This window comes from Lygodium microphyllum, chromosome 27 (genome assembly GCF_053477565.2).
Source record: "Lygodium microphyllum isolate KBCC chromosome 27, Lygodium_microphyllum_v1.1.10, whole genome shotgun sequence".
Lineage (NCBI taxonomy): Eukaryota > Viridiplantae > Streptophyta > Polypodiopsida > Schizaeales > Lygodiaceae > Lygodium > Lygodium microphyllum.
The window spans coordinates 71,462,630-71,479,277 of NC_141161.1; positions in this window are offsets into that span (position 1 = coordinate 71,462,630).

The following is a 16,648-nucleotide window of genomic DNA, read 5'->3' on the forward strand; positions in this document are numbered from 1 at the left end:
ATACATCACATAGTATTCATCTTCAATATCTTCATAGTCTTCTCTCTCAATCTCTCATATACAATCACTATGTTTTAATAGAATTGACTATCTCTGACTCTCTCTCTCTCTCTCTCTCTCTCTCTCCATCAATAATACATCATATCCTCACTACAATCTCTCATAATCACTCACAATAATCCTTCTTAGGTCGTGGATACCCCTCCCAAGAGGTATGTCTGATATGAAGAGTCACTACAGTGTCTTTTCATAGCTCACTACTGTCACTTCACTTCAATCTTTACTTGAGTCTTCAGCAGCTACTTCTTCCACTTCTTTTAGCTCTTTTGCACTTGTATTCACCTCTTTCCAAGGCTAGAAAACTTTCCTAAGCTACACTCTCATCCAACAGAACACATATAGAAGCATACAGAACAGTCACAGTACAGTACCAGAACAACTACAGTACATAGACAGAAGCTCTACAGAAGACCTACAGAAGGTTACAAAAGGTCATAAAAACCTCATAACTCATACTCAAACCATCCCAAACTCTTAAAAACTACTCAATAAGCTTTCACAATATCTCAATCTTCATCAATCATCAATCCATGCTTCATACAGAAAACAATTAGAACAAAACAGAAGCTATACAGAAGGTATATAGAACCTATCAGAACATCACATCTCCACTGAAAAACATCATGAATTCAATAAAACCATTCCAACCCATCCAAAACACTCTCAAACCACTTTCAAACCAATCAATCATCTCTTAAAATCAACCATTCAGCTCTCAAAAACAACAAAAATCAACCAAAAAACAAGTCATTTCAACACTCAACATATCCCCATACTTAATAAGGAAGCGTCCTCGCGACCCAAGAAAAAGGGAATACAAGTTCATTCAAAAGCTCAAATTTGATCTTCAATACATCTTCAAAAACAGTCCATCCAACCACGACCCCAATTTATCACCTGTATCTGATATAAAAATACAACGAAAGAAAAACCCTTTATACATTAACACTTCTTATCAAACTAAAAATCACAACAAACTTGTAAAGGATATAAGAGGTTTCTTCTTCTTCTGCATCAGCATCTTCAACTCTCCAACCATGACCCCATCACCACAATTCTTCAAAAATGTAGCTCGCACGAAAGCCAATCCAATAGGCAATCACCACGATCTTATTACATCAATTAACCCACAACACAAACACTACACACAACACAACCATTTGAATGACTCCTCCAAAAAGAGAGATTTTATCATTAAAAATCATCCACCATACATTGGAAAAGGTATCAATGAAGATGATCCCTCTTGAAAGATTGGTGATTTCGAAAACGATCCATATATAAGGATTCATCTACAAATGTCTTGGGAGGATTCTAAAAAAACTGAAGGCAACACATCCTTTCCAACATGACAAGGTATCTGCTAGGCAAACAAAGGGCATGAAAATACAATATATCCAGCTCTGCTGGGAATCAATGCTCACATTGACATTCATGCACAACTTTGGAATATGCTTTGAATCATTATGAGAATGTCTATGCATATACGCCAGGTACCAAGCAAAATGAGCAGTTAATCTCACTAAAGGATCCAGAGACTGTGAATACTGCTGAGCAAAATTAATATACTTCTGGTATGCTTGACTGGCAGCTGTCCATTCTCCTAGAATTACTGGCCAGTTTATCTGAGGTCCTGTAAGAGAATCATTTGAGATCCATCCCCTTCTTCTGGAAATCTGATGATCAAATCCGTCATAGTCACTAACCAACTGAGGTAGTTGAGATATAGAAGTGGCAAGAGATGGAAGTGGAATAAGGAAAAGTGGATGAAGAGAGGGGTAGGCAAAATCATAAAAGGAGGAATGATTTAAAGAAGGAGTGGCTGAAAATTGTAGGGAATCACTTAAGAAGGGTGTTAACTGATAAATAGGAAAGGTAGAAGGTACATGAATGGATGGAAAAGGACATGGTGGAGAATGGAAAAATACTCTATCCTCAATAAAAGAGCAATACGTAAATATGGAAATTTGAGGAAAAGATTGAGGTTGGAAAAGAAGAGGTAAAATGGTTAAGGAATTGGATTGACAGAGGGAAAGATATATATCATAACGGTGAGCCATTTGTTGGTAATAGAGTAGGGTAGGAACAGAAGGTCCTAAGAGAGATCTTCTCTGATAGGCATAAAAAAAGGTAGAATCAAATGGATTATGTTTGGAAAAATAAGCTAAGAGATCCACCCTCAGTTGATTAGTGCTCTGGACATAGGTAGGGGCTGTGTTCTGTCTTTGATTCAGGACCACAGAATCAATCATGGTATGCCAGGAATTATCAGGACAAGTAGCCACTTTGGAGGAGTAACTCTAAAACATGTCATCTATAGGCAACTCCAAATGGTTGACATACAAAACAGCTTGTAAAACCACGTCTCCCACATACCAAGCCATATCCACTTCATCTGGAATTAACAAGTCTCCTCGTAGATACATATATGACATCAACATGGTATCTCTCGTGACAGAATCTTCAAACACCATCCTTACCACCTCTGTCAGCAACTCAGCAGACCAAGCCCCACTCCAACCATCCTCTGGAAGAGGAAGATCCATCGTGGAAAGCTTCATGTAGAAGGCCAACTTCTGTAATTGATAGTGGACAAAGAAAGAATGGTCCGAAGGAACATATTCCTGGAACTGCTCAAATGTAGACCATAACAAATCCATTCTAGATTGCAATCTTTCCACTTTATCTTGGAAGAGAGGACACAAGGTAGCCTGTCTCTGAAGAGCTCCCAAGTCCTGCTGTGAGTGAGAAGGGATCAAGGGAACATGAGGGCTTGGAGGAACAGACCGTGACTTTGCCAGTTGATCTTGCAACTGCTTGATTTGGGAGGCTTGTGATTCCACTGTGTCATTAGCAGTCTGTAAGGCTGAAAATTTGACATCTAAAAGAGTTTGGAACTCCTGCGCTTCTTTGGATATTCTCTCCTTCTCCTCTGAAAGGCTAGTAACCTCTGATTGAGCCTCGGTTAACTGAATCTTCAAAGAAGATATCTCAACTCTGTGGGTTGCAACCAGGTGGGTTTATTGCTCCATCTGCTTAAACAAATCTGCTAGGGTATCCTTAGCAGAGGCTAACTCGGATGTTGCCTTATGCAACTGGTCCTTAGACTGCATCAGTTCTTCATAAAAGGAAGCGTACAGCTGTTGAACACAGGCTGTCACTGACAATTAATGGAACTCTGAATGTCTTTACATAGGAAATGAATGGCATCTCCCGAGACTAGACTGTTCAGTGAGGGGACTGATATATCCAACAAACCTTCTCAATGTGCTCTGAACAGGTTATTACATGTGAGATAAGTAGGGAGATCACTGCCAGAGGTAGCAGGAATGGGCACTGAAGGAAGAACTGAAGGAGCTTTATCCGCTACCCGCTTCAAGCATTTGCGCTGTATGACCAGGGGAGGCGGAGAATCCAAATCCTCTATATCAATTGGTTCTGACTCATCTAAAGGTGGAGGAGGAGGTACTGGATCAGATGGAAGAGGTGGAGGCACACTTTTCTGTAAACCTGAGCAGGTCAAGAAGACAGACAAGTATGATCCATAGGTGACATTGGTAACATTGCCCCTGGTGACTTTGACGAAATGTTGATCCATCTTAGTGAGTAGGTAAGTGCTCCAATCAATAGCTACTCCTTTCAACACCATCCGTGAAGCTGTAAAGAGCTCTTTGGACAAGTAATGGGAAGGCGTTTTTGCAGGCATAAACCTGTCTTGGAGAAATTGACAGACCAACTTCCACACATGATCAGTGATCATGGAAAAGGAAACTCCTGAAGAGTTGATCACCTTCTTAACATCCAGAATTTTCCTTGTCTGCTTTTATAATAGCTTCAGAATCTCTTTATTAGAGAAAAGCTGGCGAGTTGTAACAAAGGGTTCACCTTTGGAGAGAAGAGACAGAGCCTTCCCTAGGCCTCAAGGTGTCAAAGTCATGGAAGTACCCTGGACCAATCCCGACTTCTTGCTGTAGGAGGCCAGAAACTCGTCACACAGCGATGGATCCTCTAGAAGCAATGGAAAGGAGGCAGCCACAAAAGGTGTGAGTCCCGCCTTCGTGAGAGGCTCAAAAGTGAGTAGGGAAGAGTAATCCCTACTGACTAGTGGGACATACTGGATAGGGGGAGGAGCGTGAGAAGGCGCCATTCAGATGGTTACACACACACCACAAACACAGACAATCAAGGAGAATGCCTGCAAAGCAATAGACAAAAAAAACAAGGATAAGATATCAATCAAAACGACAAAACGTGACTTCACCAACTATCCCCAAGCAAACCACAACCTAGAAAAAATTCGACATGGCATCTAGATATATGCGACTGAAAGCTTCATGCTATATAACATGCAAACACCCAAAACCCCATATCAGGCAATAAAGAAAAAAAACTACACACCGTACCCTTAACCGTAATAAAGAAACTGAACCAAAACATCACAACAACCCATACATATCAAAACCACAACTTTGATAATCAAGTTTTGACCATGGAGACAACTCCGAAAACTTCGCATACCCATCCCACGAAACGAGTTCATTAAAAAGGGGAAATAAGTGAAGTGAGGGGGAATTAATTTAATGAAGGGTTCATTTTAATAAATTATTAAGAAATGGATAAATTTTTATTAAGTGATAAACCTTATCAAGAAAATGGCGGTTCCTTCTTAAAATTTTAATTACCAATTATTAGGTGAAAGTGGTGCATTAATTCGAATCCCAAACTTTGATACCCAGACTGGGTCTCTAAATGCAAGTTCATTTATTAAAAATTAAGGTGATGTGGAGCGCTTTTTTGCCAGCGCGTGCTCTTGTGACGGCTGGTTCATTTTAATTAAAAATATTAAAGTGCCTCTTAAGCGCACTTAGCATGTGCTAAGAGAACGGCGGGTTTATTTTTATTAAAAAAATGGTGTGTTTAGCGCGAACACGCATGCCATGGTGGTGTTTAGGGTTCATTTTAATAATTAACTGTGAGTTTTGGGGTAGTGGAAAAAAAATAAAAATAAAAGAAAAAATACCAGGTAGTGGTGTATGTGAATGCAATGAATGCGCTCTCCTTAATCCAAAAATATCTGGATTTTTTTCTAGATGTTTAGTTGGTGTTTGGATGAAAAATGATTTTTTTGTTTTTTTTTGTTTGATGAATTTAGGTGTTTAATGAAGTATTTTTACAGCTTAGAAAATGTGCCAAAAATAAGTAAAAATATTAATGGATTTTTTAGGAATTTTTGGCAATTAATTTGGATTTTTTTTATCATTTTTAATGAATTTTTTTCATTTATTGGGTATTTTGAAAAGATTTTTTAATTTTAAAAAGGGTCTGAATTTTTTTCTTCTGAAATTTCAGTTTAGAAAAATAGTGCAATTTAGTACAGAAAGATTGGGGATTTTTCAAGATTTTTCTGTAATTTTTTTGTGAATTTTAAGTGTTTTTTAATGATTGTTTTGTGAATTTTCAATGTTTATTTTTTTTATAAAAAGGGTTTGCAGGTAGTTGAATTAAAAATCCGGGAAAATACCCAGAAAGAGGCTGCGTGGCAACTGTGTGTCAGCAACCAGCTAACGATCTCCCGCACACGATCCCGCACAATCAAACTCAACCACACACGCGTGTGTCGGCGTCTCGAGGGAGAACAAGGGTTTAGGAAGGTGGTTTCCTGTTGCTCAGCGGCGGGTGAATAGTGGTTAAGAAGGGTGGGTTTTCTGCGGTTCAGCGGGTGTACAGGGTTTTAGGAAGGGGGACGGTGTGTTCGGCGGGTGGGGTTTTTGCGGGGGAACAGGGGTTTGGGAAGGGGTACGGTTTCTGCGGCGCTGCAGGGGAACAGGGGTTATGAAAGAGGTTAGAGGGGATTTGTGTGTTGTGAGGGAAGGGGGGCTTAGGTGGGTGTAGGTGGGGTGGTTTGTGTTACAGTGGAGGGAACAAGGGCTTGTGTGGGGGAGTGTGGGTGGGTGTGTGTTTGCAGTGGGGGGAAGGGGGGCTTAGATGGGGGTTAGGGGGGATTTGTGTGATTGGGGGGAACGGGGCTCAGAGGGGGGGTGTGGTTAGTGGGTTTGGGGGCACATGGAGGAGGCCCGTGGAGCAGGGAAGGTCAACGGGTGCAGGGCAGGTGGCAAACAGGACGCGGCGCCACGGCACAGGGCGCGGGCACAGGGCGCTATCGGGGAGGAGGGCGCTGTCGGGCGGCAGGGACGTAGGCGTACAGGGCGGCCAGGGCAGGGGCCCCAGAGGGCGCAGCGGCTTGGCGCAGGGCAGCACGGCGTCGTCGGGGCGCAGACGTTGGAGGCAGCGGCACGGCGGGCAGGGCCACAGCTACAAGGCGGGGCAGCAGGGCACGAAGGGCGCAGGACGTCGTCAAGGCGGCACGACGGGGAGGAGGGCGTTGTCGCAGAGGGTGCTGGCCACGAGGGCGGGCGTCGTCAAGGGTGGCGTCCAGGGCGCTCGTCAGGCAGGCGGTCATCGGGAGAGGGGACAGGCCAGAGGGGCGCGATGGCGGCTGCAGAAGAGGAGGCCGGGACAGGGGAGGGCCACAGGGCCGTACGTCAGCGGCGAAGGAAGAAGGGGCAGACGGCGTGGAGGAGAGGAGTCAGGGAGGAGAGGAGGAAGAGGGGAAGGAAAGGAGGAGGAGGGGAGGGAGAAGAAGAGGAGGAGAGTAGGCGGGAGAAGAAGGAGGAGAGGGGGATGAAGATGGAGGTGGAGGAGGGCACGACACGCAGAGGGAGAGGGAGAGGTAGTTGGGGGGGGAAGGGGCGGAGAGAGAGAAGGTTGGGAGGGTGAGGGGATAGGGAAAGGGGGGGGGGGGGGGGGGGTTTTGGAAAGGGTGTGAGGATATGGGCAAGGGCCCATGGGATGGGGGGTGCCCAAGGGGAAGGAATGGGGAATGGGCAGGGGCCCATGAGAGGGTATGGGCGGGGGGCCCATGAAAGAGAAGCGTACCCCCATCCCGTGCGCGTGCGCGGGGTGGGGTAAAAAAATTTACCGTGACGGGATCGAAATAGTGCCGGGATGTCGGGATGAGGCACGCGGATGCGACCAGGGCACGTGGAGGCGTGTAAAATCGAAAACGGGTGCGTTTACGCGTGGGATGAGTCGCGTGATAACACGTAAAAATAAAGAAAAATTAATATCTCCCAATCCGGACGTCAAAACAAAATGCCATAAAAACAAAAACTGAGTAGGACGGCAGGGGGAAGACAGGGAAAATGTGCAATAGCAGTTCTGGGGGAAAGACAGGGCGTTCACATGCAAAAAATGCAAAAAACGGATCAAAAAACGCAATTAAAAATTAATATCGGAAGATCCGTGCATCAGAACGAGGTTCAGGAAAAAGAAAAAATGTGCAAAAAGACATGCCCAACAATCCTATCACATCAAAACAGGGTTCCGACTGAGATAAGATGCGTTCACGTGAGTTTGGGAACAAGTCTCTGCAGGTAGCACAACCGGAAAGTGCAAGAGTGCATTGTCTCAAATTGAGAGACTCAATACCCAAAAAAAGACCCGAAAATGGGATCGAAAATTAATATTGGACGAACCGCTCACCGGAATGAAATGCAGTTAAAATGAAAAATGTCCGCAGGAAGGGGGGGTACAGGGTTGTCACGTCAAAACACAGTTCCGGTTGAAGTAGGAGGGATTCACATGCAAAAAACACCAAAAATACACCCGAAAACACATTTAAAAATTAATAATAATAAATCCAGAAGTTGAAAGAGGGTGGAGAAAAAAGGAAAAAGGTAGGGGAAGGCACGGGGGACACGGCTGTCAAATCAAATTGGGATTCCGATACAAACAGGGCAGGTTCACATGGAAAAATGTCAAAAAGATGCACGAAAAAGTCTTTTAAAAACCGTAAAATTAATATTAAACAAACTGTGCATCAAAATGATATGGAGTAAAAAGGAAAAATGTTAGGGGAAAAGTGTTGCCAGGGCTATGACATCAGATCACGGTTCCGAAGTAAGTAAAGCGTGTTCATATGGAAAACCAGCTAAAGTGCGCAAAATGCTTCAAAAATTAATAACTTGAAAACCGTGCACAGGAATAGGGGTGGGTAAAAAGGAAAAATAGTCAGTTCAAAGGGATGAACAGGGCTATAAGGGCAAATTGGAAGTCCGCGGAACGTAGGGTACGTTCACATGAAAACACAGCAAAAAAAGGGAAAAAGAGAAATGGAAGAGGAACAGTCCCAAGGGAGGGGGGAAAAATGGACGAGTGGGGGGGAAGGGACCCCATCAGGGTAAAAGCAAGGCATGGCATAGAGGCATTAGCAGGTGGAGGCATATGCAGAAGGGTATGCAATGTAGACACGCATGGACGCATCCCCACACTTAAGACCTTAACGGATAGGGTTAACCGAACAACAAGGACCTAAGACTACACAGTAGACCATCCGCTAACGTCCCCACACTTAAAACATGAACGTCACTGAGAAACAGAAGGTGTAGGGTTAGAAAACTTGGCCCATGTTGTAGATAATCAAGGTTAACTGTCGATGGCACGTCCTGTGTTGTTGTCGGCCTGCAGGAGGTACCAAGGCATCTTCACAGCACACGTCCTTCATGGCAGGGACTATGCAGCAGCACCCAGGGAGGTAGCTGGTTGAGAGAATCACAGGACATTTATCGATGATGAGGGATATTACACTCAACTCACAGTCACTCAAATGGAATGAAAGAACTATCACTCGCCCCATGACTAATATCACTCGAGGAAGAATGATTGAAACCCACATATCGTACCCGGTTTAGAAATCGACAGGGGGAATGGTGCAGAGGGAGTATGCCAGGGTGCACAGTTGATGGTGCATTAGTGCGTCCAACTCGTCTGGCATAAGTGCAAGGAGGAAGGCAAGGGAGCCTTACAGTGCAATGTACAGAACAGGGTGACGTGTCCTGTGATGACGGCAGAGACCAATCCCGTGGGTGCATAGGGAAATGGGATATATACCTGACTCCAAATGTCGTAACGTCCCTCAATCTCACCTCTCGGTATAATTGATTGAAGAAACTCCAGTCACACTCAGCCCACCCTCTATCGCACGCTCTGTTGATAGATATAGGAGGGCAGCCCTTTTCTGAAACCCATTGATGTAATCCTCACAGTCACTTGTGCAAAGGTTGTATGCCTTGTGCACATTTGATGGTGCAATTGTGCATCCCACCCTGTGTCGGCATACGGTGCGAGAAGGAAGGCCAGGGAGCCTTATGGTGCAGTGCACAGAAATAGATCGTGCTTTGTGCATTGAGAGGCCCATCCCGTGCGTGCAACACTTCATTCACACTTCTCACCTCTCATTTGATTTTGAAGAGAAAAGACTGGTCACTCGCCCCACCCTCTGTCTCACTCTCTATTGATAGTTACAGAGGGCAACCATACTCACTTCCCCATCCGGTTAGGATGAAAGCTCACATCACTCAAGGGATTGTCGATGAAGATCGCGTCGTCAGTTGTTGAAGAGGCGTAACTAGGGAGGTAGCCATCAAATCGAACGTTGTGTTGGATAGAACATGTCGTCTGCTGAGGATAATTAGACGCTCTGCAGAGAGACCCAAGACACAGCGTACCAAGGGAGGCAGCTTCGGAATTGGATCCTGGGGATATCAATTGATGAATCTACTTTCTGGACTGCTGGGTGTTGCTACCTTTTCCACAGCCAGCTTCTCGCCCAAGGGTGTTAAACACCTTTTCTTGGAACGAGGCCTACTATGATAGGGAATTACTTCCTTTTCTCCCATAACAGTTTTTTTAAAATATATTTTTTCTCTTTTTTTTTTCCTTTTTTTTTTCTCTTTTCTTTTTCTCCTACTCCCAAGGGTGTTTCCACCTTTTCTCAAAGAATAGGTCGGCATGACAGGGACTGAAGTCCTTTTCTCTCATGACTGATATATATATATATTTTTTCTTTTTCTTTTGTTTTTCAATTTAAGCAAGGGAATGGTAGAAATACCATTTATCAGAACCCACCTCGCCACTGGTGCTGGTGGAAAATAGAGGATAAGAGATCAAGGCTAGAAGATGGAGTTGAGGGGACAGAGGGTTGCATCCACCTCATCAGGAGTGGCTGAAGAACGGCTATCAGAAGTAGCATCATAAGAGTGACAGGGCCACGCCAACAAGGGAAAGGATCAGGTGACCATGATTGTCAAGATTCCCAAGGAGGGAAGTACTTCTTCAAGCGATATCCATTGATCAGGAAGGGATCATCAAAGGCATAAATGGTCTGCACTTGGACAGAGCCATTAGGGTTGACAGCAAGTACCTTACATGGGCCCATCCACCGCTGTTGAAGCTTGCCAGGAAACTTGCCAAATCGTGAATCATAGGCTAGGACCAAATCACCTTCCTTGAACTCCTTGTGCTTGATGAAGCTGTTATGGTAAGCCTTACGTCGAGCTTGCCTGGCTTCCATGCACTGTAGAGCCATCCCGCGAGTTTTGTCCAAACATTCCAGGTGCAGGAGATGGCGTTGCAGTGAATCATCGTCCCCCAAACGCTCTTTGATAGACACTCTCAAAGAGGGTAATTCCAGATCAACAGGGAAAACGGCTTCTGTACCATACACCAGCTGAAAGGGTGTCTGTCCTGTTGCTGCTTTATGGGAGGTTCTGTACGCCCAGAGGGCCTATGTAAGTCGATCATCCCAGTCACAATGATGTGCAGCAATCGTCCTTGTCAGAATCGAGCAGAGGATGTGATTGGTGACTTCGACTTGGCCGTTGGCTCTAGGGTAGTAAAGAGTGGACTTGCAATTGCGGATTTTATATAGCTCTGTCAACTCTTCCATGACTTTATTAATGAAATGAGTGCCTCTGTCACTTACCAGCTCTAGGGGACTGCCAAAACGGGTGATGATATTCTCGTACATGAACAGGGCCACGCTGTTACCATCGTTCCACTTTAGGGCTTTAGCTTCACACCACTTTGTGACATAATCCGTACATACCACGATGTATCGGTTTTGTTTCCTTCGAGTGGGAGGATCGATTGGGCCTATGAAGTTGATGCCCCACTTCTCAAACGGCTTCAAAGGAAGGATAGGTTGCAGTGGCATGGCACTTGTCTTCGTGGGTTTCCCCATTCTCTGACAATCATCACATCTTTTACAGTAATCATAAGCATCCTTATGGAGGGTCGACCACCATTATCCTGCGAGCAGAGCCTTTCTGGCTGTGGCTTCTCCTGCAAAGTGACCCCCACATGGCTCGTCATGGCAAGCCTTCAGAACAATCCCAATCTCATCTCCTGCAACACATCTTCTAAGCACTTCATCTTTGCCTTTCTTGTACAGTGCGCCGCCTAGCAGGGTATAGGGGGCTGATTCTAACATAAGCTTCTTCCTTTCCCGACTAGAAATGCCAGGAGGGTACTGTTGGGTTGCCAGCAGATTGGCAATGTCTGCATACCAGGGAGTTACAGTTTCTACTAGGAATAGGGAAGCATCAGGTAGGTCTGGATCATCCTGCTCCTCGTCTGCAGTTTGTGGAATACGCGACAGATGATCAGCCAGAACATGGGAATGACCAGATTTGGTAATTACCTCAAAGTCAAACTCCTGGAATAGAAGGAGCCATCTCATCATTCGTCCTTTCACATCCGCTTTGTTCATCAGGAAGGACAGGGCCTCATGATCCATATAAAATTTAAAGTGGGTAGACAGCAGGTAGTGGCGGAACTTCTCTAGGGCAAACACCATTGCCAAGCACTCAAGCTCTGTCACTGTGTAGTTCTGCTCCCTATCAGTGACTTTTCGACTTGCGTAATAGATCGGTTGATCCAGCTTCGAGGAGCCCTTCTGACATAGGACAGTGCCTAAGCCTTCAATTGATGCATCAGTGTGTACATGGAACTCTTTGGTCCAATCAGGAGGTTGCAGAATGGGTGCCTCAATCAGGTACTGCTTCAGAGTGTTGAAGGCTTTGTCACATTCGTCTGTCCAAACAAACTCTGCATCTTTCCTTAGAAGCTTGTGCAAGGAGGTTGCCTTTGCTGCAAAATGAGCTATGAACCTTCTATAGTAACCCATATGGCCTAGGAATTCCCTCAACTGTTTGAGGTTGGTGTGTGCTGTCAGAGCTGCAATCTTTTTTATCTTTGCAGGGTCTGTTGATATCCCTTGTGCAAAGACAATGTGGCCCAACAGAACTCTAGAAGAGACCCCAAATATGCATTTGTCGGGGTTGAGGGAAATCCCATACTCCCGGCATCGATCAAAGCATTGTTCCAGGTGTCCCCAATGTTCACGGATCAAACTATAGACACAGAAGTCATCCAAATATACCTCAATAAAGTCGTGTAGATGATTTTGGAATGCGGCCATCACGACTCACTGGAAAGTAGCAGGGGCATTGCAGAGCCCAAACAGCATCACTCGGTAAGCATAGGTCCCCCATTCTGTGGTGAAGGTTGTTTTGGATTGATCTTCTTCTGCTATCTGGACTTGGTTATATCCGCTGAATCCATCCAGAAGGGAATAGAGCTCATGTCCTGCCACTGTGTCCAACAGTTGGTCTGTGAAAGGGATAGGAAAGTGATCCTTCTTGGTCTTGGAATTCAACTTGCGGAAATCCACACATATACGAAGCTTGCCATTCTTCTTGGGTACAACCACGATGGGTGAAACCCATTCACTATTTGCCACTGGATAGATGAACTCAGCTTCCAGAAGCTTCAGCAGCTCTGCTTTCACCAATGTGGAATAATTCGGGTTCATTCGCCTTTGTCATTGCCGTACTGGCTTGGCATCAGACTCCAAGTCAATATGATGCTGACATATTGTGGGATCAATCCCCTTTAGGTCTTTGTAGGACCAAGCAAACACGTCCAAATTCTCTTTCAACAAGTTGTACAAAGTTGACAACTCCTCTTCGGGGAGGCTGCTACCCACCTTTAAGTGGTGTTCAGTGCCATCTGCATCCGCAAAGGTTAACTGCCTTTCACCTTCTATTTCACGGATGAAGATCCCGCGGACTGCTTCTGGATACAGATCCGCGACCCCTTCAAGGGAGTGGTGTCCTCTTCTAATGTCCCACTAGAACCAACTTCTTCTTTTGGTGGAGACTTAGGTTGCTCCTTGAGATGTTGAAATGGGATTAGAGCCGTTTCGGGTTTGATTTCACGATCAATTACCTCTTGGCTTGAAGACTCATCTTCTGATGACACGTCCAGGAATGCCACATAACAGGGACCCTCTTGATGCATGTTAGAATTGTGAGACTAGTGCTTGTTGGCACGGTGCATCGTCATCGTCTTTCTTTGGCTAGGATGGATTAGGGTGGCAAGAGCCACTGCTAAAAGACGGCGTGGTCTTCTTAATCCATTTCTTATAAAGATTTTGCATATGAGAAGATCCATTTACCAGACCAAATGGTACCATCGACATTCTGTCCCACAACATGAGCTCGTCTGCTTTTGATACTTCTGGAACTTCTTCTTCATATATATCCTCTTCGGGTGGGATAGACTCTTCCATCTCGCTTTCATAACCTTCTTCTTCCATATCAACTTCATCCTCTTCTGTCTTTGTCTCTGTCTCTGTCTCTGGCTCTGGCTCTGTAGGAGCTCTGTAAGAGAAGAACAGGTTCTCTATTTCATCTTCTGCCTCTGTCTTTGGCTCTGCTCTGGCCATGTAACAGGGAGAGCAGTACTTCCATGCTTCTATCTCACTGTCAGAAGTGATTTCGGAAATCATTCCTGGTTCAGGCAGGAAGTATTCACCCATTGACAATGGCTTTGCATCTTTTGGGAGTTGGTTTACAGTATCCACTGTCAAGGAACGTGCCACTGTTTTCTTGGGAAGGATCTGTTTGACAGCATCTTCGTCTGCTGATGTGCCATCTGTAGCCTCATTAGGGGAGTCAGAATATAATTCCAAGGAGGTGGATCCATGTCCTTTTTGAGCACCATATAGCTTCAGCACCACTTTGTTGGGTCCTCTGCCCAAGGTCAAGGTTCCTTTGAACCAATCCGTCCTTGCTCTGGCTTCAAAAAGCCATGGTCTGCCCAGTAACAGAGGGTAGGATGCACCATAAGAGTTTGGCTTCACCACCAGATATGTTAGCTAATAATCTCCTCCAGACACTGTAGTCTTTACATATGGGAGAATGCCCAAAGGCTTGATTTTTCTCTGATCCACCAGTCTGATGAGCCATTGGGTTGGTTGTACACCTTGTAGGCCTAGAACCTTCATTGTTACATCCGTCATAATGTTCACTGATGAACCTCCATCAATCAGTGCATTTGCAATGAAGCAACCTTCTATCCACACGCCAGTCTCTGGGGTACCCGGATCTAGGAAGACGTTAGCCACGTCCACTTCTTTGACAGGCTCTGGAGCTTTGTTGGACTTTGTTGCTGTTGAGAGAGCAATCCTTAATCCACGTCTTCTTGTCAGTATACTTTTGAACCTTTTTCGGCAACTGGGAGACAACATCAATAATTGTTGGAATGTGAGGTTTGGTTTGAAGGTATTTAAATCTCTGACCAAATCGTATTTCTTAATAGGATCCACTGGCTTCTCTAACCGGTTAGGGAATGGGAGAACACCCATTTTCATTTTCCTTCTTTCTTCCAACAGGGGCATCATGGGAACTCCTTCTATCACTTGTGACACTTCCTCCTCTTCTATCTCCTGGACCTCTGGTCCTGTGTCTGGAACTGTCTTTGTGACTCTCTATGGCACTATGGTGCTCTGTACGGCACTGTCAGGCTCTGTTCTGTTCTGTTCTTGTGGTGGAAGATTGAACTTCACTGTTCTGGCAGGAGGATTATTTTCTTTCTGGATAGGTGGTTCCTTTTTCTTTGCAGGCGTGATGGCAGCAACTTCCAATTACACTAAATTGGAGGTAGGCTCTTGGTCCTTGGCTGGACAATCAGTAGCACTGTTTTTCACTGGGGCTGGACTTGGACTTGTCGTCTTTTGCAGTGTGGCCTTCTCCTTTGCATCGACTGCATAAGGGCTTATAATCCATTGACCTTTTGGGATTTGGACAATTTGGTGAAATGTGTCTCTTTTCTCCGCATCTGTAACACTCCACTTCTGATCTTTGACCACCGCCAGACTGTCTTCCTCTGTAACTTTGAGAGGGAAACCTCCTGAGTTTGAAATTAGGACCAAACTCTCTAGGCTTGGGTCCAATATCCTGTGTTGTCATTTTGGATTCCAGCAAATTGAATTTTGCGTCTTCTTCCTTCCTTCTCCTATCATGCATCTCCTTCAGAGAGCAAATATCATCTGTATGGTTCTTCCGTAAACAGTAGGAACAGAAGGCTCCAGGGATGGTTGGTTTTCGTGTACATGCAATGGCTAAATGGCCTGCTTGATGACATTTACCACACCAAGTATTTGACCGCATCACATCTCTTCCTGCTCCTGCAACGTTGGATATGTTAGTGATATTCACTTTTAGTATCTGTAACTGCTCTGTAATCACATCCATCAACTCCTTTTTTATATTTGCAACTGAGTTGGATAAATAATCCTTCAAGCTTTCTCCTCTTGAGGTATTGGCAGTAGGGTTTTGAGGAGTCTCTGTAATCACTGCATAAACATGTTGGGCTGGTGCAGAAGGGTCTCTGTTCTGATTCTGATTCCGAGCTCATGTTTGAACTGTTGGCTGTTGGCTCCAATTGGTAGGGTTCCACTGTTGCTGCTGATTTGGCATTGGGAAAATTGATTGGGACCATTGTTGTGGTTGAACCATCATTTGAGGCATTGATTGTGGCCACTGTGGATTTGGTACACTGTATTGTGATACTGGGGGCATCTGTTGGTAGAGGTAGGGGACTGTCCTTGGGACTGCATTTGGTGGGTACATCATTCTTGGCATCAGAGGAGGTAGGACTCCTCTTCCTGGATTCATCGCCAATCTAGCTTCCACTTCATCGTACAGTCTTGCACCTTCGGTTGCAGCTTGCAGTGTGGTTGGTCTTTGCAGCTCCACAAACTTACGGACTTTTGGTTGTAATCTCTGAGAAACACCCCCTTCTGAATGCCGTCATCTAGATTATGGTTAGTCCATCTCTTCAGGATGGATTCCATTCGTGAGACATAAGCTTCTACTCTTTCTCCAGAGGACTGACTTAGGTTCATAAATTCCTCTCGCATCCGCTCTTCAAAACCTTCACGCCTGAATTTAGTGAGGAAGGCCAACTTCAGGTCGTCCCATGTGCCAAAAGTTCATGCTGCTTATCTCTCATACCATTGAAACCCCGCGCCCTTGAAAGTGGTGGGGAATATTGCCAACCAATGCTCAGGGGTTCTGGCATTGTTAGCCACACATGCTACCATAAACTCTGCTACATGAAGATCGGAGTCTTCATTGTACTCTCCCTTAAAAACTGGCAATGGAACTACATTCGCTAGCTTGTCATCAATATTTCCAGGACGGATTTGGCTTAGAAGTGGACCTCCAACAGGAGGGGGAAGGGCTTGATGTGCCATTGGGACTTCTGTAAAGAGTTCCCCAAGGGCGTCAAAGGCAGCTTCTGCTGCGAGCTCGTTCTCAGCTTTGATTTTTGCTTTCTCTCTTCTCACGTACCTCTGGACTCGTTCTAACGCTTGCCTCTTTATTGCATCATTCATTAGGGG